The sequence below is a fragment of the Tupaia chinensis genome, unplaced genomic scaffold, assembly GCF_000334495.1.
Source record: "Tupaia chinensis unplaced genomic scaffold, TupChi_1.0 Scaffold000384_1, whole genome shotgun sequence".
NCBI classification, from domain to species: Eukaryota; Metazoa; Chordata; class Mammalia; order Scandentia; family Tupaiidae; genus Tupaia; species Tupaia belangeri.
In genome coordinates, this window is record NW_006159886.1 from 128527 (window position 1) to 151050 (window position 22524).

The window sequence follows — 22524 nt, forward strand, 5'->3', positions numbered from 1 at the left end:
GTTCAGCACTCATGTGTTTCTCTGCCCCAGCCCATCTACCTGTCGCCTCAGGGTCTTCACAATCGAACCTGTCCTTCAAGATGGTTTCCCAGACCAAGATCTATCCTTTTGTCTTAGAAAGGGATTTTGAAGTTTGCTCTTAGAGAACCAGCTCCTCCCATCCCCATTTTCCCTGGGGTGCTCCATGGAAAATGAATCGGAGGAGCCAGAACTGCAGCAAGAAGCCTGGTACAGATGACTCGCTATGTTCCAGACATAGAAAGGTTTGGGAAAGGTTGTGCCAGGAGGCTGGGGAGGAGCAACTGGATTCCAGAGGAAGATTTACAAGGACCTCACAGTGACTAGACGTAGGGGACTAGGAGTGGGAATCTGCTTTCTAGTGAGGGCAATGGGACAGATGGAGGAGCTGTTCACAGAGGGAGGAGGCCCAGGTGAGCAGCAGTCGGAGTGGGTGTTAGAGACAAGTTCTTCCTACATGTGTTGTGTTTGATGTGCTCATGGGCTGCTCAGGCGGAGGTGACCAGAGACAACTAGGCAGACAGGTTTGAGGCTCAGTAGAGACCTGGCTGTGTGTAAGGGAAGGCCTGAATCACAGCCTACGGGAGCCTGCTCAGGAGGGCAGTGCAGAGGGAGCAGGGCTCACCCTGGGACAGAATCTGGAGGGACATCGGCCTTTCAGAGTTTGGTAGAAGAAAGGCAGGACACAAAGAAGACTGAGGAGAGGCAATGAGGAAGAGGAAAAGCATGAAGGCCACACCACTGAGGTCTAGGGAAGCACAGGCATCGAAGGAAGGAGGGAGCCAGAGAGCAGGTGGTGAGGCAAGGTTAAGGCAGACAGGTGTGATAGGTGTGTCCTTCGGGTTCAGTGTTAGGGAGTCTGCAGTAACCCTGGCAGGGGGGTTTGGGGAGCAGGGGAGGGAGAAATCAAACATACTGTGTAGCCAGGTACCTCATGGATGCCAGGGAGGTAAGAATGAATCCTGCCCTAGATGAGCTCACTGTGGCATGAGAGAGTCAGATGTGGAAACAGGTTGTGATAATGTGGGTTGTTCAGTATAGTAACATGGGCTGGGTTATTCAAACAGCTGTTAGATTGTGGACTGGGAAAGATGTTCTCCCTGGGAACTAGCACAGCCTCACAGAGGTGGTAACGTTTGAGCTAGGTCTGGGAGAGTTGGTAGAAGTCTGCTAGCAGGAAAGGAACTTAAATCTATGAGATGCCTACCATGTGATAAGCAATGTACATGTGCAATCTCATTTCATTCTCAGAAGTAAATCCAGCATGGTATTTATGGTGCATATTTTACCAATGTGGCTACTGAGGCTGAGGAAGCTGAAGGATTTGGCCAAAACTTTACAGGTGTTAGAGGTGGATTTCAAAAGATGATTGTTTTTTACACCTAAAATTATAGACCCCACGCTACCATATTAACCTGAGAGGCTGGTGTTTGTAAGAGAACCACACGGTGCATGGTCATGCCATGCTTGGGGGCGCTGGGCAGTGGTGCTTTTCACACTGTGCCTTGTGCATGAGAGGGACTATAAAGACAGTGCGGGGAAGTGTTGGGAGAGATTTTGCAGGAGATTGATTGACAGTGTTTCTTTCCAACATTATAAGATTGTTATTCAATCTTCTTTTGACTTCCATTATTTCTGAAGAGAAACTGTCTTTTTATTTAGCTGCCTTTTTTTTTTTTTAGAGAGAGATTTTTACTATAGGGTACATGTGCTCATCGGAGAGAAAGAGAGACAGAAAGCAAGAAATCACCCCCTGAGGGAAAGAACCAAGCTGGAATTTCTTCTCCATTCTCCTCTTGAGATTTTGGGCATGCATGCACACTTGCCTGGACTGAGATTGAAGGCGCCAGGTCTGGGACTGGAACTGTGGTTGACCATGTGGGAGTCCAGCGAGATAGCCATTATGCCATCTGCTGGTCCCTCTTTAGCTGCTTTTATGATATAAAAGTATAAATCACTGGAGTTCAACAGCTGTGGTAGGGAGCTTCTAAGATTATGCTTACTGTCTGGTATTTGGTGTGATCCTCTGTCCTTGAATGTGGGCTTAATCTGCTGACTTGCTTCAAAGGAATTAGAAAATAGCAAAAGTGATGGAATACCACATTCAGTGTTGGGTTACAGAAAAAGACGGTCTTCCTCACGAGTGCTCTCTCATGCTCACTCATTCTAAGGGAAGTCGGCTGCCTTTTTGTGAGTTACCTTATATGGGATTCATGCAATGAGCAGCTGAGGAACACCATCAACTGGTGAGGAACCATGGCCTGTGAGCAGATGTATGCGTGAGCGTGGGAACAGATCCTCCTGCAATCGAGCCTTCATATGAGCCCACAGCCCCAGCGAACAGATTGACTGCAGCCTTGTGAGCAACTTTGAGCCACAGGCACCCAGTTAAGCTAGGCTGGATTCTTGACCCACAGGAGCTATGGAATAATAAGTTTTTGTTCTGTTTTGTTTTTAAAGTTTTTGCCGTAGGCTATGTGTGCCCTCACTGGAGAGGAGAGACAGAGAGACAGTGAAGGACGGCCATGCCACAATCCCTTCTCTTCCATTCTCCTTTTGGAATTTTGGGCAGGTATGCACACATTCCCTGCATGATTTTCAAGATGCCAGGTCTGGGGCTTGAACTGCAGTTTGTCATGTGGGAGTCCAGGGTCTTAACCACCATGCTACCTGCTGGCCCCACAGTGAATATTTATAAGGGGAAGCACATTTAGACTTTTGTTTTGGTTATTATTATCTTTTTTTATTTTTTATTTTTTTAAGACAGGGTCTGACTCTGTTGCAATCCTCTGGACTCAGCCTTCTTAGCAGCTGGGACTACAACTGCATACTGTCATGCCTAAGTCTTTCAGGCAGGTCTTACTACGCTGCCCAAGTCACCCTTGACTTGAGTGCTTCCTGCCCTGGTCTCTGGAGTAGCTGGAACTATAGATGTACCCCCACACACAGATTTTTAGGGTGGTCTGGAATCAAACCTGGCCTTCCCATGTGGCCTCAGCCCATTGAAGATCAGCATCAACCCACATCGTTCCATAACAAATAACCAGAAATGTAGAAGTTTAATAAAGCACAAGTACTTCTCAACTCTGTTTCTATGAGTCAGTAGGTCAGCACGTTTTAACGGGTCCTCTGCTTAGGGTCTCACCAGCTTCATTCAGACTGTCAGCCAGACAGCATCCTCAGCTGGAGGTTAGACTAGGGAAGAATCCTTTTCAAAGTCTATTCAGATTGTTGGCAGAACCCACTTCCTTGGGCTTGAATGACTAAGGGCCCCTATTTTTGCTATGTTCTGTTTGGAGGTCTTCCTCAGGTCCCAGAGATGTCCAAAACTCCTTGCTAGCTGTGTCTCTCCAAAGGCCATCTCTTGGCATCCAGCTTACTACTATAAAGGCTGCAAGTAGAACCTCTCTTACTGGGCTGCTAAGGTGGACATGACAGAAAGGTGACATCCCATCTTATTTGTCCCATTCTGTTGGTTAGAAACAAGCCACAGGTCCCGCCAGCTCTTGTGGTCCAGAGATTATACAAAGGCATGAGTCGGGGGGGGGGGCACCTTAAGGTGACAGTGACTGTGACTGTGCTGCCACAGTTGTACACCGTGAGGACATGAAGCCTCCCCAGAGAAAGTGACATTTAGGATGAATGGAACTCGTAGGGTCAGTAAAAGTTAGCCAGGCACAGAGAGTGTGTGTGTGTGTGTGTGTGGCAGGCCAGAGTGAGGAGGGGGTAGGTATGCACAAGCCAGGTGACTAGAATGGTGCCATCTGTAGTCACTGAGTCACTCCCTGAGGTTTTGTTTCCTGATCCCTGAGTGCTCGTAAGAACCACAGACAGACCCTGACCGGGGAAGGTAAGGAAGCTGCTGTTCACGCAGCTTGGCAAATCAGATTAGAGACTGGGCTTCCAGTGTATGGATGTGTGTGTACATGTGTGAGTGTGTGTGCAGATGTGTGTATGTGTGTGAAGGAAGGTAGCGAGGGTCTGCTCCAGCCACTGTCAAGAACTTATCCATTCATCTATCCATTCTGCACCCTTTCCTGAGTGCTTTCAGGGTGCCAGGCCCTATTTTGCGCTCAGAAGTGAATGAGAATTAGACCCTGGCTTGTCCTAGAAAGTCACAGTTCCCTGGAGGAGGAAGCCACTTGGATAGAAAACTTGGCTGGGGCTATCTATCACAAAGGCAGCAAAGCAGAGGACTATATAACTGGACAAACTGTTCAAGGGTGGGTTCAATGATTTAAATTTTAACTTGACAACTGTGTGGATGGAGGCTGTTTGCTGAGACTGGGAAGAATGTGGCAGAGCAGGTTAGGGGGCGATGAAGGAAGCACTTTGTTTTGACCATGAGAAGTTCAAGAAGTCTCCACAGGTGTTCAACTGGAGATCGTCTGGCAGTCACTAGAGTATGCGGATGGTATTTGAAACCTGGAAGAGCAAGAAGACTCTTGGTAGGAGTGTCCATGGGCGAACAGCAGGGCATTGGCCAGAACCACTGGCCACCCTCACAAGTACAGTTGGGCAGAAAGGGTGGATTATGGAGACCCAGGAAAGAATGGCTAGTGAGACAGACAAAAACCTAGAATGTGAGGTTGCATGATGCTCAAACAAGGTGAGAACAGAGGTTTTAGACTGTCGATATTTAGATAAATGGAGGCTACCAGAGGGGAAAGGAGGGCGTTTTCAGGAAGGGAACTGCAAAAACACTCAAGTCTGAGCCAGGAGATGTTCAGAACTGAGCTCATGGCTCCTTTACCAGGCAGTAAAGTGATACAGAGAAATCTGTGGTCCCCTTTGACAGAGCTCTCTAAGGGAGGGCCCAAGATAGCTTTCACTCCACTTCAGAGGGACACACTAAAGACTTTTAAATGTTTGTTGAATGACTAAAAGATGAATGGGTGAATGGGACTATGTGACTTTGGGCGTCAGAGGCCTCACTCCTTTGGCTTCGATTTCCCTTTCAGTAATGCAGGCCTATCTCTCACTCTCAGCCCTACAAACTTGTGTGGGTTTGGAATGAACACAGGCTGCCAAGTGGACTTTAAGGTGGGCCTTCCAAGGGCCACGGATTGGGCCAAGTCTTCAGCCCAACCTCTGTACCAAACCCCTGCAGCCTCCCGGCCAGGGCAGCCCCGCCCAACCGCCCTTTGTTCCTCCAGGCCACGCCCGCCCCGCTCCTCTTCCTTCCCATTGGCCTGGGGGCGGGGCCCGAGCCCCCTGTCCCATCGGGGGCGGGGCTGAGGGACGTGTGCGCTTGCGCAGTGTCCTTCCCAACCGCATCCTCACGCCGGCTGTAGATCCGCGCGGCGAGCGGGAGCCCGAGCCGGAGCAGGGAGACTGGCTGAGGCTGTGGCGGAGGCGGCCCCGCCCCGGGGCTCCATTGTTGAGGCGGCCGCAGCTCTGCTGGCTGCTCAGCTGCGCTCCACTCCGCCCGGGCACCGCAGGCAGGGAGCGAGTGCTGCGAGGCGGTGGCCTGAGGTGAGGCTGCGGGGCTGGGGTCCCGGGCCGCAAGAGGGTCTCGGGTCCGGGCCAGGTCCTGCGGACGAAGTCGGGGTTTCTGGACTGGGTGGAGGTCGCCAGGCTGGGCTGGGATGCCGGGGCCGGGCGGCCGGGTGTGGCAGGTCCGAGTGGGGTGCCGCAGGGTCACTGCCAGAGGTGGCCGCCGCCGCCCTGAGCGCCCGCGGACCCGGCGCGGGGTCGGGGGCTGACCCGGCCGTCGTGTGTCGGTGCGCCCGGGCATTGTCTCCGCCTCGGGGTGGCATCGAGGTGCCCCGCGGCTGCAGCAGCCCTGCGAGCCCCAGCGCGGCTGTCTCGGCCACCCTGCGAAGTGGGGCTCTGCCCGGGTCCTCATCCCACCCAGGTGTGACCGATCCACCGTCACTGAGGTCACTGCGCGTGGGGGCACGTTCCCGGTCCCTTCCGTAGTGTGGCTGGTTCACCGTGTCTGTCACCCAAGGTGGCTCTGTGCGGACCTTCGCTCGGGAGAGTCCGGTCAGTCGGAGGGAAGGCTGTCTCTGATCCCCTCCCCCTATGGTGTGGCTCGTTTGTCATTGAGGGCGACTGCGTGGACCCGTGCACGAGGGGGTTCACTCTAAGATCGAGGGGGCCTTTCCCCCCTTGACCGCTCCACTGAGTATTCGTGTCACTGACGGTGGCTCTGCGTGGACTCGCTGGAGGGGTCCTGGTCACCCTGCGAATAGTGGGGCTCTGCCCGCCCCCGTGGCTTGCCGGGGGTGAGCCCCATTTTCCGCGTGCGCAGGCCTGCCGCTGCTCGCGTGTGCGTGCGTGTGTGTCGGGGTGCAGGCGTTGGGCCGTCGGTGTGCCAGGACGGCGCGGGTGAGGAGCGCGGCTGTGCGCTGGGGGCGCAGTTGGCCCGCGGCCGACAGTTGATTTATTGTCTTATTTGCCAAACCGGTACACGCCGGGTGCTGCGCGGGCTCCGGGGCCTGTGGGGGCGTCCCCGGCCGCCCTTCCCTGCCTGTCTTCAGCCCGGGTCCCGCGGGAGCGCCGGGCTGTCACCGGGGACCGCGCGTCCGGCCGCCGCATTTCCTGCTCCTGCAGCGGGGTTTGGCCAGCCCGGAGCCGGCTCTGATTGGAGGAAGCAGAGCCCTTCTGCCCGGCGCTTCTTGATTTCTTCCGTTAGGATTGGAAAGAAAAAAAAAATCTGGAAAGCCAAATTTAACTTTGTAGCTCTCAGCGCCTGCAGAGTGAGGGAAACTCTCCCAAGAATTTGGCGGGCTGGAAAATGCGTTTGAAGCAGGAAAATCCACACCCACGGAATGAGGCCAAGGCAGTTACAGTTAGAGGTCAGATTTAGGAAGGGAGAGCTAGGGTGAGGTCGGCGGATGAGGAAACTCGGGTCTCACTTCATGGGAAGGTCTGATGCTTCTCTCCCAGACTGTGTTTCAGCCCCTGGATGAAGTGGAATCATTCATTCATTTACTTTCATCCGATTCTGTGATGTCCCAGGGGCTGCAAAATCAAACAAGACCATCTCTCTTTTAAGAATGCTCTGTTCTAAGAGACAAAAACAGCACTAGGAGCCCTAATGTCCCCTGAAATTCTTGCCTGAACAAGAAAGTGTATAAATAACAGGGATTGGAGACAAAAATGTGGTCGTAACCACAGCTGTTGTCCGAGACAATGTCCAGACTTAGCATACCAGTTCATTATTTGCATTCTCTGCCTCCACCTGTCCTAGCTCTTCCCCACCCTGCTCCCCCCAATCTCCGATCTTCATGGACGTGGCACCTCATGGACGTGGCACCGTTCCTCTGACGCTTTCCCTGGTCTCCTTTGACATCCTGTCCCTTAGACACTCTGGTCTTGAAGGACAGGATGGGCTTGGACAGAAAGTGGCTCTCTGCAGTAGAACTTGAAGCCTGCTCTGATGGAGGTAGGCACAGTTTGTACTCAAATAGGGAAGGGGTTCTTTTTCTATATCAGCGACCCCAGGGGTTCATGTTATTTAAAATCTGCAAGTGACTCTTCAAAGGGTTTTTAGATGAATTGTTTTGCTGTTACTTCCTAGTGTTTGTTGCACAGTGTAGAGTACTTGTTTAGAATTTACCGGGTTTAATTCTGGGTCTGGAATGAACTGTTTGTTCCTGGAAACCGTGTCTTCTGGGCTCTGGCTTTCCCACCTGTAAGGATCTTAAACTAGGAAATTTCCAAAAACTTTCTTAGCCCTAAATCTTTCATTCTTTCAACCAAATGTAGCAGAGGAAAGTTCTCTAATGACAGTGATATAAATAATGGCGATCTTTGAAAATGTGGATTCTAAAATGGAAGTTCATTTTCGTCTTCTTTTTTAAAAAGTTTACATGAATGTATACTTTTTCTGATGGAAGCTGTCAAAAAAACGACTTTTTTTGAGAGAGAGGTGGTTTTTTTTTTTTTTTTTTTTTTTCAATAGGCTCACCAGAGAGACAGAGACAGAAAGACAGAAAGCAAGAAATCACCCCCTAGCAGGAATAGCCACGGCACAGTCCCTTCTCCTCCATTCTCTTCTTGGGATTTTAGGCATGCGCACATACGTGTCCGGCATGAGTTTTAAGTCAAGGGGCCCGGGACTCAAACCATGCTCAACTGCCACATCGGGGACTCAAACCACGTTCAACTACATGGGAGTCCAATTATATAACCATTACACCATCTGCTGGTCCCCAAAGGCAACATTTCTATACTCTTGCTCAACAATCAACACAGAAGAATTCTGTGATTCCCAAAGTGTGTGGGAATTCCGCCCCTCTAGCATGTAAGCAGTCAGTTTTTCAGCATCTCTATCTGGGTATCCCCTAATCCAGTCCACTTCTGATAGTGTCACATGCCACAGGTTGAGGACTCAGTCGCATGAGACTGTCTGTTCCTACCCCGTCCCTCGCTTCAGCACCAGCTGCAAGCCTGGGTCTCTGAAACTTGGGACTCACCTGCCACAGACTGGGGTTTCCACATCTACTTTCCTTTCTAGAGTTTGATGAATTGTTAGAGCAACTCACAGAACTCAGGGAAACAAGTTTACTGGTTTATTATAAAGGATATTACGAAGAATAAAGAGAAGCATGGGGCAAAGCAAACGGGAAGAGGTACAGAACTTTCATGCTCCTCTGGGCCCACAGCCCTCCTGAAACTTCCATGTGTTCAGTCATCTAGAAGTTCTCTGAAACCAATCTTTTTGGGTTCTTATTGGAGTCTTCATTGGAGAAGCAAAAAATGCTAATAGATTGGGTAGGATAACCCAGCAGGTCCTGAGAGATTTTTAGCATGTGTGGCATTCCTACCTCCTAGGAATGAGGCAGGACCTTCTGGAATGACCAATTCTGTGGCCTGCTTTGGGGAGTTTTGGAAGCAAGGACAGAAAGCCTGAGTTATGAGCAAGAAACTGTGGATAAAACTTTACACACACACATACACACACACACGTATGTATGTATCATAGTATCAGAGAACTTAAAGCAACTTAGGAGTATTGTCTTGAATATTATTCATAAGTATGTTTTACTTGCGATATCTACTATGTCAAATTATTTTTTTCATTAATAAAGACTTTGGGTGCAAATGTTTTTCTCAGGAGCATTTTTTTGTGTATCTTTTGTGTCTTGAAGTCTGCCATCTATCTGTAGGCTTCTCTGTGCCCCAGTCTCTAACAGAGATTTTATTTGGGGACTCTGAAATAAATGAAATTTTGGGAGTGCCTTGAGTAGATGCGCTTGGCTTTATTTAATGGTTTAAAACATAGTTTAGAATTATGATTTGCAAAAACTTGTATCATGTGCCAAATGATCTACAAAGTGAGCTCCAATTCAGAAGAATACAGTCATTAATCTTTTAAAAATCTCAGGTCCCTTTCCAATTGATCTGTTTAGTAAGGTAGGGATTGGGTGTGCTTGAGTTTCTTAAAGCCACATGTCTCTGTCTATAGGGAGGATACATAGTTTTCTGAGCTATTCTTAGTTTTTAGATGATTACAGGGATTAAAAATAGATGATTGCTATTTAGTCCAGTAGTGATGCTCCTGAACTACAATTTTTACTTAACTCAGGATTTTTGTCTTTATTTTAATTTTCATCCTTTTCTTAATCAAAAAAGCTCTTTGTTACATGTTTCATGTGGTTTGTTTTGTTAGAAAATCTTATTTTAGGAGGGAATCTTTAAAACTCAACTGGATTTTCTTTATAGTTTACTTAGACTTTATTAATGTTTTAACTGAAACTTAACCAATTAATGCTTCTTTTGCATTGAGGGTATATTTCATCTGTAGCAGGCTTGATTTTTATATGAATTTAATGAAAAGACATCTCTTTTGAAAGGGGTGCCTGAGGATAAGAAGACAGATTTTGAGCTCTTTGAGTTGCCTTCTTTTGATCTTGCCTGGGGACCCGAACAGAGAACTGAACTCATCCCATTCCCAAAGCGCACCTTTGTGAGCTGTCCTAGACATTGGCTATGGCTGCTAAGCATGTTTTATAAAACGGATGGATCTTCCCTTTATTCAGATAATGATGAGCCTGTAAATCATCTTGTTTCCTTTAAGTATTATTGGCCTAGAACTAGAAGTTCAGAGACAAAATTTTCTTTTTAAAAATAATTATTTAATTTAACTTATCATTATTGTTATTTTTTAATTCACCGTAGGGCATGTGTGCTCACCTGAGAGAGAAAGAAAGAGAGAGAAAGAGATAGATGGAAAGTGAGAAAGCAAGCCGCCAGGTCTGGGACTTAAACCACGGTCAGCCATTTGGCACTCCAGCACGTTAACCACCTTGCCATCTGCTGGCCCCGATAAATGTTTCCTAAAGCATTAAATCTAAGTCTTTGGCATCAGCCCTCCCAACCTCCTTATCTACCAAATAGTTTTTTCTTTCTGTTCCATTTAAAAATTCTTATTGGGTAGGTGTCTGTTATCACAGCTGTTAATACCCAGTAACTATGGGTAATACATGAGAAATAACATATTCTAATTCTCTTTTGAGAGAGCTTTTTGCATATCCTTGATGGAGAGACAGAGAGAGAAAGCAAGAAACCACTGCCCAAGGGTGATGGCCATGCTGCAATCCCTTCTCCTCCATTCTCTTGGGATCTTGGGCACGCATGCTCACGTACCCAGTGTGACCTAAGACCCAGTTTTAAGTCGTCGGGTTGGAACTTGAACCATGGTTGACAATGTAGGAGTCCAGCTTTTTGCATATCCTTGATGGAGAGACAGAGAGAGAAAGCAAGAAACCACTGCCCAAGGGTGATGGCCATGCTGCAATCCCTTCTCCTCCATTCTCTTGGGATCTTGGGCACGCATGCTCACGTACCCAGTGTGACCTAAGACCCAGTTTTAAGTCGTCGGGTTGGAACTTGAACCATGGTTGACAATGTAGGAGTCCAGTGATGTAAGAGTTTTAAGTCGTCGGGTTGGGACTTGAACCATGGTTGACGATGTAGGAGTCCAGTGATGTAACTATTATGCCATCTGTTGGTCCCAACGTATTCTAGTTCTTTTGGGTAGGAGACCTGAATGAGAAACTTGCCCTGTTAGGAGTTTTGTGAAGTACTTCTCTGAATTTCATTTCCCTCATTGTAAAGTACAATTAGTTAACCATATTTCTCTTACCAACTTTGTGAAGTACTTCTCTGAACTTCATTTCCCTCATTGTAAATACAATTAGTTAACCATATTTCTCTTACCAACTGGAGAGATTTTTTTTGAGGATCATGTGAAGTTGTGATTGTAATGGCATTTTGTACATTGTGAACGACTTGTGTTGCCAAGGATTAAAAGTGCTTCATTAAGAATTAATGAATCAAAGATTTTTCTTAAAACTCCAACTTGTTTAATGCACACAACATCTTTAATGTATGTGTTAGGCAACTTTATTTAGGATTGTCTTCTATCTTTTTTTTTTTTGGAGAGTTTTTTGCCATAGGGTGCGTGTACTTGCCAGGAAGACAGAGCGACAGAGAAACAAAGTGAGAAATCACCTCCTCAGGGGGGTTGGCCATGCCTTGATCCCTTCTCCTCCATTCTCCTCTCTGGATCTTGGGCACACACGCACAGGCGCCCGACATGAGTTTAAGCTAACGGGTCCGGGACTTGAACCGTGGTCAACTACATGGGAGTCCAGCAACATAGCCATTACACCAACTGCTGGTCCCAGGATTGTCTTCTATCTTTAACTAGTTGATATTGTTTGATATTTTAGCATCAAGTTCATGTTTCAGTTACCATTAATCTTTTGAAGTAAAGCTGTTGAATTGCATGATCTAGCCTTTATGAGTTGCTTCAGCTATTTACATTTCCATGAAGCTTCTATTAAGGAAACATAATTTCTTGACATTTTATTCTCTAAATGACCTATCTTGAGGTTGAGGAAGGCAGAGGTCAGAGAGGAAGGTGGGTAAAGCATTAACCTGTTGGTATTTGCAGTATCCAGCACTAGTGAGCAGCGAGCACCAGGTGAACCCCATTCCAGCACAAGGAGGTTTCCTTGGACCCTATTGTCCTCAAGCCTTTTCAGAAACTGTGCAGTATTTCTTGACAACTAGTCAGTTTTCTGCTTTTCTCTTTCTTCCTTCTTTTCTTTCTCTTCATCAGTTTCTACCAAGTATCTTTGCTATCTCCAGACATGGGCAGCAGGAGAGATACAAAGGCTAATAAATCTGGCACTGGTCTTTAAAGAATTTGTGTCTTGTATGTATATATTAAGATGTACTGTGTTACTGTATCAACAAACACCTATATATATTTTCATATGTATATATTAAGGTGTACTGTCATACTGTATCAACAAACACCTATATATATTTTCTGTGATGTGCTGAAGAGCTGAGTCTCGGACCGGTGGAAGCAGCAGCTCGGATATGATTTCAGTGTGGTATAGTGAGTCCTTGTACTGGTTTGGTGCATGCAGTCTGTTATTTAGTCTCCTACTTCAGGAGTCCTCAATCCCTCAACTGGGCTGCACAGCAGGAAGTGAGCAGCAGGCCGGAGAGTGAGACTTCATCTGTATTTACAGCCACTCCCCATCGCTCCCATTACCGCCGAGCTCCGCCTCCTGTCAGATCAGCAGCGGCATTAGATTCTTATTGGAGCACGAACCCTGTCATGAACTGTGCATGCAAGGGGTCTAGGTTGCATGCTCCTTGTGAGAATCTACTGCCTGATGATCTGAGGTGGAGCTGAGGTAGTGATGCTAGTTCTGGGGAGTGGCTGCAAATACTGCTTTGAGTTGTATAATTATGAGTTGTATAATTACTTCATTTTATATTACAATATAATGATAATAGAAATAAAGTGCACAATGTAATGTGCTTGAATCATCCCCAAACCATACCCCTGACCCCAGTATGTGGAAAAATGGTCTTCCACAAAACTGGTCCCTGCTGCTTAAAAGGTTGGTGACTGCTGTCCTACATGCTACGTGGAGTTTATCGGTAGTAAGACAGATATTGGTAGGTTTGTAAGTTAAAGAAAAGGCTGTGAATTACCTGAAACCTAAACCTTACAGGTTTTTATGGCAATTTCTTATTCCTCATATCTGCATTTACCAGACTGAGAACATCATCTGTTGTTTGGGCTGGAGTATGACCAGCCCTGCCTTTTGATTTAAGGAAATCAGCAGACTCTTGTCAAATGTTGACAATGTGCCAGATATTCTGATAGGTATTTTCACATGAGGCACTGAATTAGTTTCCTATTGCTGCTCTAACAAATTGCCACAAATTTAGTGGCTTGAAATAATACAAATTTATCATCTCACAGTTCTGTAGTTAGGAAGTTTGATGCAAGTCTCACTGGACAAAAATCAAGGCATGGGTTGGGCTACCTTCCTTTCTTTTCTTTTCTTTTCTTTTCTTTTCTTTCTTTCTTTCTTTCTTTCTTTCTTTCTTTCTTTCTTTCTTTCTTTCTGAGAGGATTTTGCTAGCGTTCGCGCATTGGAAAGACAGAGAGAGACAGACAGAGAGACAGAAAGCGAGAAATCACGAGATGTTCCATCACTCAGCAGTCTCACGAGTCGTGCAGGAACCCACACTGGCCTTGGTGATGATTCTGGAAAAATGCAAGCATACCCTCGACCCCATGCCCCGGGGTTAGGGCTTTCCACTCTCCTGAAAATATCTTTCCATTTTGCATATCAAGGTTTAGCCTTTCCTCTTCTTTCTTTTTCTTTCTTTCTTTTTTTCTTTTGAAGAGGTTTTTGCTATAGGGTGTGCATGCTCACCAGAAAGACAGAGACAGAGAGACAGAAAGTGAGAAATCACCCCCCAAGGGGGTTGGCCACGTTGCAACCCCTTCTCCTCCATTCTTTTCTCAGGATCTTGGGCACTCATGCACACGTGCCTGGTGTGAGTTTAAGCCACCGGGTCCCGGACTCGAACCATGGTCGACTACATGGGAGTCCAGCGACATAGCCATTACGCCAATTGCTGGTCCCATGCTACATTTCTTACTGGGGACTCTGGGGAAGAATTGCTCCCAAGCCAAGCTCATTTAGGTTGCTGTCTGAATACAGTTGTCGTAGTTGTAGTACTGGTTCCCGTTCCCGGCTCCTTTGCTTGCCATTGGTTGGGGGTTGCCCTTAGCTTCTAGAGACTGACAGTTGCACATCACCCCCTCCGCCCAGAACCAGCAAGGACAGGACCTGCTCAGGTCTTTCACGTACCTCTGTGCTTACTTCTCTTCTGTCACCCAGAGTGAGGTCCTTGTGTTTAAAGGTTCATATGCTTAAACCAGGCCATATTGATAATCCAGGATCGTCTTTCTAGCTAGCTTGTAAGTCTGTTTTGTCATGTAATGTGACATAGTCACAGATTCCAGGGGTTAGGGTACAGACTTCTTTGGTGAACATTCTTCTGTTGCCCACAATTACCTGACCCATTCATTTTAACATCCTATGAGGTCATTGTGGCTACCCTTGATTAACAGATCTGAGGGACTTCAAAAGTTGTGAAAAAATGGAATTAAAGTACAAGTTTATTTTGGTGCAAAAAGTTTTTGAAATCTATGCAGTTTTTTTCATACTATGCATTTTCCATAAACTTTTTGAAGACACTGCCCTTTCCCCCTCCCCTCCCCCCCAGTACATAGACCAAGGCACTGACATTTTGAGCAAATTAGCAGGAAAATTAAGATCCCTGTCAAATGACAAGACTGTCCTGACTCAGCGTTGAGCTGTTGGTAAGGTTTATAGTGGTGGAGACAGATTAGTCAGAAACAGCTAAATTTTGGCACCTCAGTGGTGGCGTGTATAGCTGCCCTGCTCCATAGGCTGGGACCACATGGGAAGCTGGTTCGATATCCAGTTCAACCTGCAGGCTGGGCTTGGTGGCTCGCACCTGTAGTCCCAGGTCCGACTCCATGTCTAAAAGGAAGAAAGGAAGGAAGAGGGGAGGTAGGGAAGAGAGGAGAAAGGCAAGGAAAGTATTTAAATGACTCACTCCAATTACAGAAATTTTGCCCAGAAGTCATTAGTGACTCTAATAGGAAAGACCCTGTCTGAGGGAATCTGGAACTTTTCAAACTTGACATCGAGGGGCTCTCTGTGGGGCGAACAGTGCATGGTTCCATGTCCATTTCTAGGGTGGAAACAGTTGAGTCAGCCCAACAGGGACTCACATTTCTGAATAATCAGACTCTCCAAACCAAAGCCCAGTTAGAAGTTGATACGCCGTTGATAGTTAGACCTCAGGCATCTTGTGGACAGGGGATTCTCTAAACCAAAGCCCAGTTAGGAGTTGATACGTCATTGATAGTTAGACCTCGGGCATCTTGTGGACAAGGAGACAACCGAGGATGGTTACCAACTAGGTTAAAGCCAAGCTTGCCATCCTTAGATCACACAGGTGTTACTGATAGTTTTTTTATTAAGATTTTCTTTTTCCTGTACAATAAATACGCTCTGATTTGAGATAATCTTCCTATTAGAAACCCAAATCTAGACTCCTAAGGCTTTTTTTTTTTTTTTGAGAGGTTTTTGCTATAGGGCGCGTGCACTCACCAGAAAGACAGAGAGAGACAGAGAGACAAAAAGTGAGAAATCACCCCCCAGGGGGGATGGTCACGCTGCAATCCCTTCTCCTCCATTCTCCTCTCGGGATCTTGGGCACGCACACACATGCGCCCGGCGTGAGTTTAAGCCACCGGATCTAGGACTCGAACCACAATTGACTACATGGGGATCCAGCGACATAGCCATTATGCCATCTCTTGGTCCCTAATCCTAAAATTTTTTATCTAGCTTTTAGAGCTGTGGGAACTGCCTGAAATCCTGTGGAAAATTTCGTGTATGTCCCTGTGTGGGTGTTTACCAAGGAGAGAATTTATACTTGTTCATATTTTTCAAAGTGGATGGAGTTCAGAAAAGTTAAGAACATACCACTTAATATGATATTAGTGTTGGCCAGGTATCAGATTTGTTATAAAATTAAATACTCATTTTTAACAAAGTTATCCAGGTATATAGTTTAGAAATTAAAAGTTCTATAAGGCTAGAACAACAGAAAAAGCAATCACCTACCCTACCCTTCTCCGCTCTGAACCCTAGTCCTGAGAGATTGCTGCTTTTACTAGTTTAAATCTTTTTTCTAGCTTGTGTGTGGGTGTATATGTGTGTATGTACGTGTGTGTATGTGTATGTATGTGTGTATATGTGTGTATGTGCATGTGTATGGGTGCATGAGCATATGTATGTATGTGTGTATGTCTGTGTGTGTGTATGTGTGTATGTGTATGTGTGTGTATGTTGTATGTGCATGTGTATGGGTGCATGAGCATATGTATGTATGTGTGTATGTCTGTGTGTGTGTATGTGTGTATGTGTATGTGTGTGTATGTGTATGTGTGTGTATGTGTGTGTATGTGTGTGTATGTGTGTGTGTGTGTGTAAAAGACAACCTCCTGTGTGAGAAGATGATTTAGATCCTTTACCCTACCTCCTTCTCTTGAGCCTGCTTCTTTTCCCCCCTTTTCTCCATATAATTATTGCCCTATTATGATATAGTTACATAGAGAGATAGATAGAGATAGATAGAGATAGAGATAGATAGATAGATGATAGGTATTTGGTCTTTGTCCCTGGTTCCTGGTCCCATTGAGCAAGTTTGCTCAATTTTAATTTTTCAGCCAGAATCGGAGAACCTGGACCAGTCGAGATCTCCGTAGTGGTGGCTCCTGTTTCTGCCATTGAGCTACATTCCTCTTTGCTTAAGGCATAAGCAGGGTTAATTTTTCTTCCGAATTGACTCGACGGTCTGCTGTTGTGGGTGTGCTCTGACGCGCTCTTCAGTGTGGCTCCTTCTTTACGTGAGCTCTTTATTTCTCAGCTACTGATTCTGTTGGGGAGTTGCCCCCGTGAGCTCTTCAGACAGCATCATTGATTTCACCACTCCCCCACCCAAGCTTCATCATCTATCTGACATCTGTTCTCGCTTCAAGTTTAGCAGGGGTCATTTTGCTCTGATAGGGCCTCTTTTCAAACTAATGTCTTACCCTTCTTAGTGCCTGAAGCCAGATTCTATTCAGACATGTTATAACAGGTAGTATGAGTGGTTTTTGTTTGTTTGTTTTTGGAGAGGTTTCTGCTATTAGAGCACATGCACTCACCAAAAAGAGAGTGAGACAGAGAGATAGAAAGTGAGAAATCACTCCCCCCTCCGCCCAGGGAGGGATAGCCATGCCGCAATCCCTTCTCCTCCATTCTCCTCTCGGGATCTTGGGCACACACACACACACACGTGCCCAGTGTGAGTTTAAGCCACCATGTCTGGGGACTCAAACTGCTGTCGACTACATGGCAGTCCAGCAACATAGCCATCATGCCAACTGCTGGTCCCATGTATGGGTTTATTTTGATGCAAAAGTTAGTTGAAATCCATGCACAGATTTTTCATAATACACATTTCCACAAATGTTTTGAGCCCCTCCCCCGTAGCATACCATAGCGCTGCGGGTTTGAGTTCTACCGTGGTACATTTTGACGGAGAGGCTTGCTTTTACGTGTCCTTCCAGTTTGACTATCTAATCAAATCTGAAGCATCCGGTAATAGTTTCAAAGGAAAACCACCTTTTGGCCCATTATCCGTATTGATACAGAAAAAAGGACTTAACTTTCAGTCCTTGGGAGTGTTAGAACATAACCTTTGTGTGTTGCCAAACACCTGAATTTAAAACAGTTCTTACCTGTCAATGGCAGCGTCGACGCTAACTGCAGCCCTCTGCTGTGTGTAGTTCAGATCATCCGGTTTTGTGTTCTGGGGCAGGCTGCTATCTTTAAGCTCGGCGTGTCTCCTTTCTGCTGACGGGGCATGCCATTCTAATCGAGTGTGTCATGCAGAGGGGCAACATTCGTTGGAGGAAGGGGACCAGGTATTATTGACACCCTAGGGGTCATTTTCTTTCCTTTTCTTTTTATGTTGGAGAGGTTTTTGCTACAGGGTGTGCATGCTCGCCAGAAAGACAGAGAGAGACAGAGAGACAGAAAGCAAGAAATGCCCCCCCCCAGGGGGGATGGCCACGCCGCAATCCCTTCTCCTCCGTTCTCCTCAGGCACACACGCACATGCGTCTGGCGTGAGTTTAAGCCACTGGGTCTGGGACTCGTAGTGCGATTGACTAAACGGGAGTTCAGCGACATAGCCATTACGCTAACTGCTAGTCCCCCTAGGGGTCATTTGCTATCATAAATTATTAAGAATAGAAAAGAGAAGTGATAATGATAGATCTTTGTTCTGGCCCCTAGATTATGATGTGACACACTGGAGCTATTTTTGGCTGCGGTAGGCAGAGCCAGATGGGGGGCTCTCATCTGATGTGGAACTTTTGTCCTGGGTAGTTTAGGGAAATGGCTCTTGGGGGCAGGACACAGTGCCTTCTAAGGGGTGTTCAATGAACAGAGAATTATGAAAGTTGTGTAAGGATGAAAGGAAAAGACCACCGAGGGCCGTTTTGGAGATGCACATCTCGAACGGCGTTTGAAACCTGTAAGGAGCTTCTCCAAACGGCTCGGCACGCTGTTTCGCAGTGACTAGCCTGCGGGCGTGAGGATACAAATGAAAGTGACACGCAGGATGAATCTTGAGAAGGTATGGCATGATGTTTTCTTTTTAAAAATCCCTTCTTCCCAATTAATTCAAATTTGTGGTACTGGGAGGGTATAGGTTACTTGAGATTTTTCTCCAGATGGGCTAATGATTTGAACTTTCCATTCTTGAAGAATGACCCTCTAAGAAGCTCAGAGGGGCTGTGTCTTCATGATGAGGGACACTGAGTGGTTCGAACAGAAGCCTGTACCATTGATGTTAGAACGGAAGCCATTTGAGTCCTGGGTCACCCTCCATCATTGCTGAGTGTGTGGGGTGCTCCCAGTGTCCGAGCACAGCACCCACACTCTCCCTGCCAGGCGGAGCACGCAGGTCCACACGGTGTGAGGCAGACGCGACCTGATCGACACTGTAGGCTGTGAACTGGATGCTCTGGGACTTCAGAGGAGATGGTGTCCCTTCAAAGGGAGGAGGTGGGAGGCATCACGGAGCAGGGGGATCTGGGCTGAACTGTGCAGGATGATTGGATTTCCACACCAGGACAGAGCAGCGAGGCTTTCTCGGCGCTCCGAATCCAGCCGGCAGGCCTCACGTGCATGGCTTTTCCTGGGCGCTGTGTGGTTTTTAGTGCACCAGGTTACCAACACAGAAAAAGCAGTCCCTCTCTGTCCTTCGTGTCCTTCAAACCCTATGTTTAGTTGTTGATGATTAGTGGGTTGGGCAGCCGAAGCAATAAAAGGGCCTGCATCTCTGGCCTGGCTGTCCGGTGCGACAGAGCGACCAGTACCTGTGCCCGAGACTCAGGCTGCACTTTTCCTTGGAAAGGACAAAGAAAGCCACTGTAAGGGCGTGGGAGACGTTTCACCTGCAGACAGGAACAAAATGCTTGGTTTATCCCTGAATCAGATAGCCTAACAGGACAAGAGAGATTTTGCTGATTTCCACTCCTACTGCCCCTCCCCCAAGAGGAAACAGCCTGTATACCCTGTGCCAGGCCTGTCTGGACTCTGCCCCAGTGCTGCTCCACCAGCTGTCCGCCCAGCCTTTGGGGGAGCAACCAGGTGTAGCGGCAGAAACAGGCCTTGGCCAGGTCTGCGTGGGCACGCACTCACAGTGTGGAAGTGTGGGCACGCCGCTTGGCTGGCCCTGACCCTACTCATCCACAGTGTGGAAGTGTGGGCACGCCGCTTGGCGCTCTCCGTGCCTCAGGGAAGATGCGAACACTGCTCACTGCAGAAGGGAAGACAGAAGTGCTTCGGGTGGAGCGAGGCCCGCGGTGGGGGCTGGATGAAATGTCACTGATTAGCACTATCCGTAGTAATAGCAGCCGTGACTAGTGAAATGTGTTACCTGGCCCGGCTCACACTAAAGACCTTGGTGAAAAATGACTTGAGAAATCGCCTTGCGGAGACGGGAAGTAGGATTTGTGATTATCAACTAAGTGAAATTTGGACTGTTTATTTATAACCAAATACCTACCTTAACCCAGGGACCACTGAGGTGTACTAAACACGCTTATGTTATTACTGCATTGGAGTAGCTGGCCGTTTAAATTCAGCTAACGGTTCTAGTCGAAATGCATTGCTGTTATGTGAGAAAGGGGAGCCTCTGATGCAGAACTGGGTCCAAGTTACAGCTGTGTAGCCTGAACTATGCTCCAGTCTGCAGACGAAGGTACAGGCACCTTACAGCTTCTGTTACCTGTCTGCACTGGTTGTGTGTCATACAGCTCATTTCCAATGACAGTGGAGCATTCAGACTGAATGGAGACTCAAAGACTTTTGTTCAGCTCCCTGTTTTGGTGCAAATTTATATACTTTGGCTTGACTATCTCAGGTGGTACAGAAATGTGTGTGTGGAATAAAAAACTGAAATTTGCATCCCCCTTCTCTGGAGGTAACCCTTGTTAATAACTAAGTGTGTATTTAAAGTCTTTTTCATGCATTACAAAGACAATGTATTTTTAATAACATAATTTACATACCCATATGTAAACATTATTTACATATTCATATACAAACATTATTTACATACTCATATGTATTTACTGAACTACCCTATGTGCCAGGCATGTCATATATAAATGCTTTTTATGTTGCACTTCATTCAGTTTTTAGAACAATCCTATTGTGACCATTTTTTTTTTTTTTTGAGATTTTCACTGTAGGGCGCGTGCGCTCGCCAGACAGAGAGAGACATAGAGACAGAAAGCGAGAAATCACCCCCCAGGGGGGATGGTCACGCCGCAATCCCTTCTCCTCCATTCTCCTCTCAGGATCTTGGGCACGCACGCACACGCGCCCGGCGTGAGTTTTAAGCCACCGGGTCCGGGACACGAACCGCGGTCGACTATGTGGGAGTCCAGCGACATAGCCATTATGCTAACTGCTGGTTCCCCTATTGTGACCATTTTTCAGTGAGAAAACTAAGGCATAAAGAGACTGGAGACTTTGTCCAACAACACAGCCAGGAAGAGTTGGCGTCAGGGCGTGAGCACAAGCACAGGCAGTCTGGCTGCAGAGTCCGTGGAGTTTTGTAGATTGCCTTCGGTAGCCTCATGGCTCCCACCGACACTGTCTCCGGCAGTTCACTAGATCTTTGTCAATGCAGTTTATACACGAGCTTTCTCTATGCCTCAAAGCCTAAACCTAAATCTTGGAATTTTTCCAACTGTAGGACCTCTTAAAGACTAGACAGAGGGACTCTTCAGATCTGCCCCAAATTCCCAATCTCTGATTTAGTTGCTTAGACGGTAAAAGCAGAAGAGAGTAATTTTGCCAGGGGAAAAAAAAAAAAAAAAGGCCAGGCTGCCTCAACACAAGTAATGACAGATGGCTGAGATGGTGGGTGTACTAATTACTCTCATTTAATCATCACACTCTGTAATCTTGTATGGAAAAATCACACTATCCCCACAGATATGTACAATTATAATCTGTCAATAAAAAATAATAAATAAAGAGGCAGCCTTATGACCTGGGCCACTTGGATAGAAACAGAGAAAGGAAGCCTCTCCCCACGGCCTCATTAGCAGAAATGAAACACTGTTCAGTGGCCTAGAAATTGGCTACTTTGTCAATTTGCCCTCTGGCATGGATGGTGTAAGGGACTTTCTTCCCCTGGAGGCGGAAAGGAAACTTCTAACCAGGCGGTCGGTGTTTGTCCATCCATGTCTGGATACAAGTAACATTCTTGCAACCAGCTCAAATACTCAAATATTCCTGAACAAGTTTTTGATTTTCTGTTTTTCGGGGGTGGGGGGCAGTGTGTGGAAAAAGTTCATTTTATCTTATAGGTACCTTTTCTAATTTTATAGCTGATAAAAATGTTACAGATGATAGTTTTCCTTTCCATTCTGAGGAGGACTTAGCGATTGAGATAATATGAAACATGTGAGTCTGCTAAAAATAGAAGTATGCATTATTTGGGGAAAAAATCACTTCTTAATTATGGATCACATAATGTGAGTACTAGAAACCACCCTTACCTGGTTGAAAATGGAAACATTATATTTTGATAGCATGCCTAAGTCTGGATACCATTGTGTCCTGTGTGGAGATAAGACATTAGGGGTAGGATTCATCACCCTTCTTCTGAGATACCTTGTGTTTCCCCCTAGGGATAAGGTGAGGCAAAAGAGGAACTCCAGCTGTTGAACACCTAGTATTTGTCAACTATTGCACCTGTGCTATTCCACTTGCTACTGTTAATACAAATTTTAGGAGACCATTGCTTTGCACTGAGCTCTTGCCCTGGCCCCAGCAGATCAGACTAAAAACCAAAGTGAGCTCACTCACGCTAAAGCTCACCATCACCAAGCCAAGATACTAAGCCGGTTATCCGAGACTTTCTGAGAAACCGAGAATGCAAGATAGTAGCCACGTTTTATGAAACAGTTTCAATGATAATGAAGTTCTTTCTGCTTTCATCCTTCTGCAGAAAAAGCCTGGAGTAAGCTGGGGTTGACTAAGCAGCGCTTTCCCTA

General features: G+C 46.6%; 1 protein-coding gene across 3 annotated transcripts in view; it reads left to right on the forward strand.

Annotated features, from left to right (window-relative positions):
- Positions 1 to 5373: 5373 nt before the first annotated feature.
- Positions 5374 to 22524, forward strand: part of AFAP1 (actin filament associated protein 1) — a 183789-nt gene continuing 166638 nt past the window's right edge. For all 3 annotated transcript variants that reach the window (XM_006153638.3, XM_006153640.3, XM_027773866.1), the window contains exon 1: positions 5374 to 5493. The gene's annotated coding sequence lies outside the window, so the exon portion shown is untranslated. The remainder of the gene's footprint in view (positions 5494 to 22524) is intronic.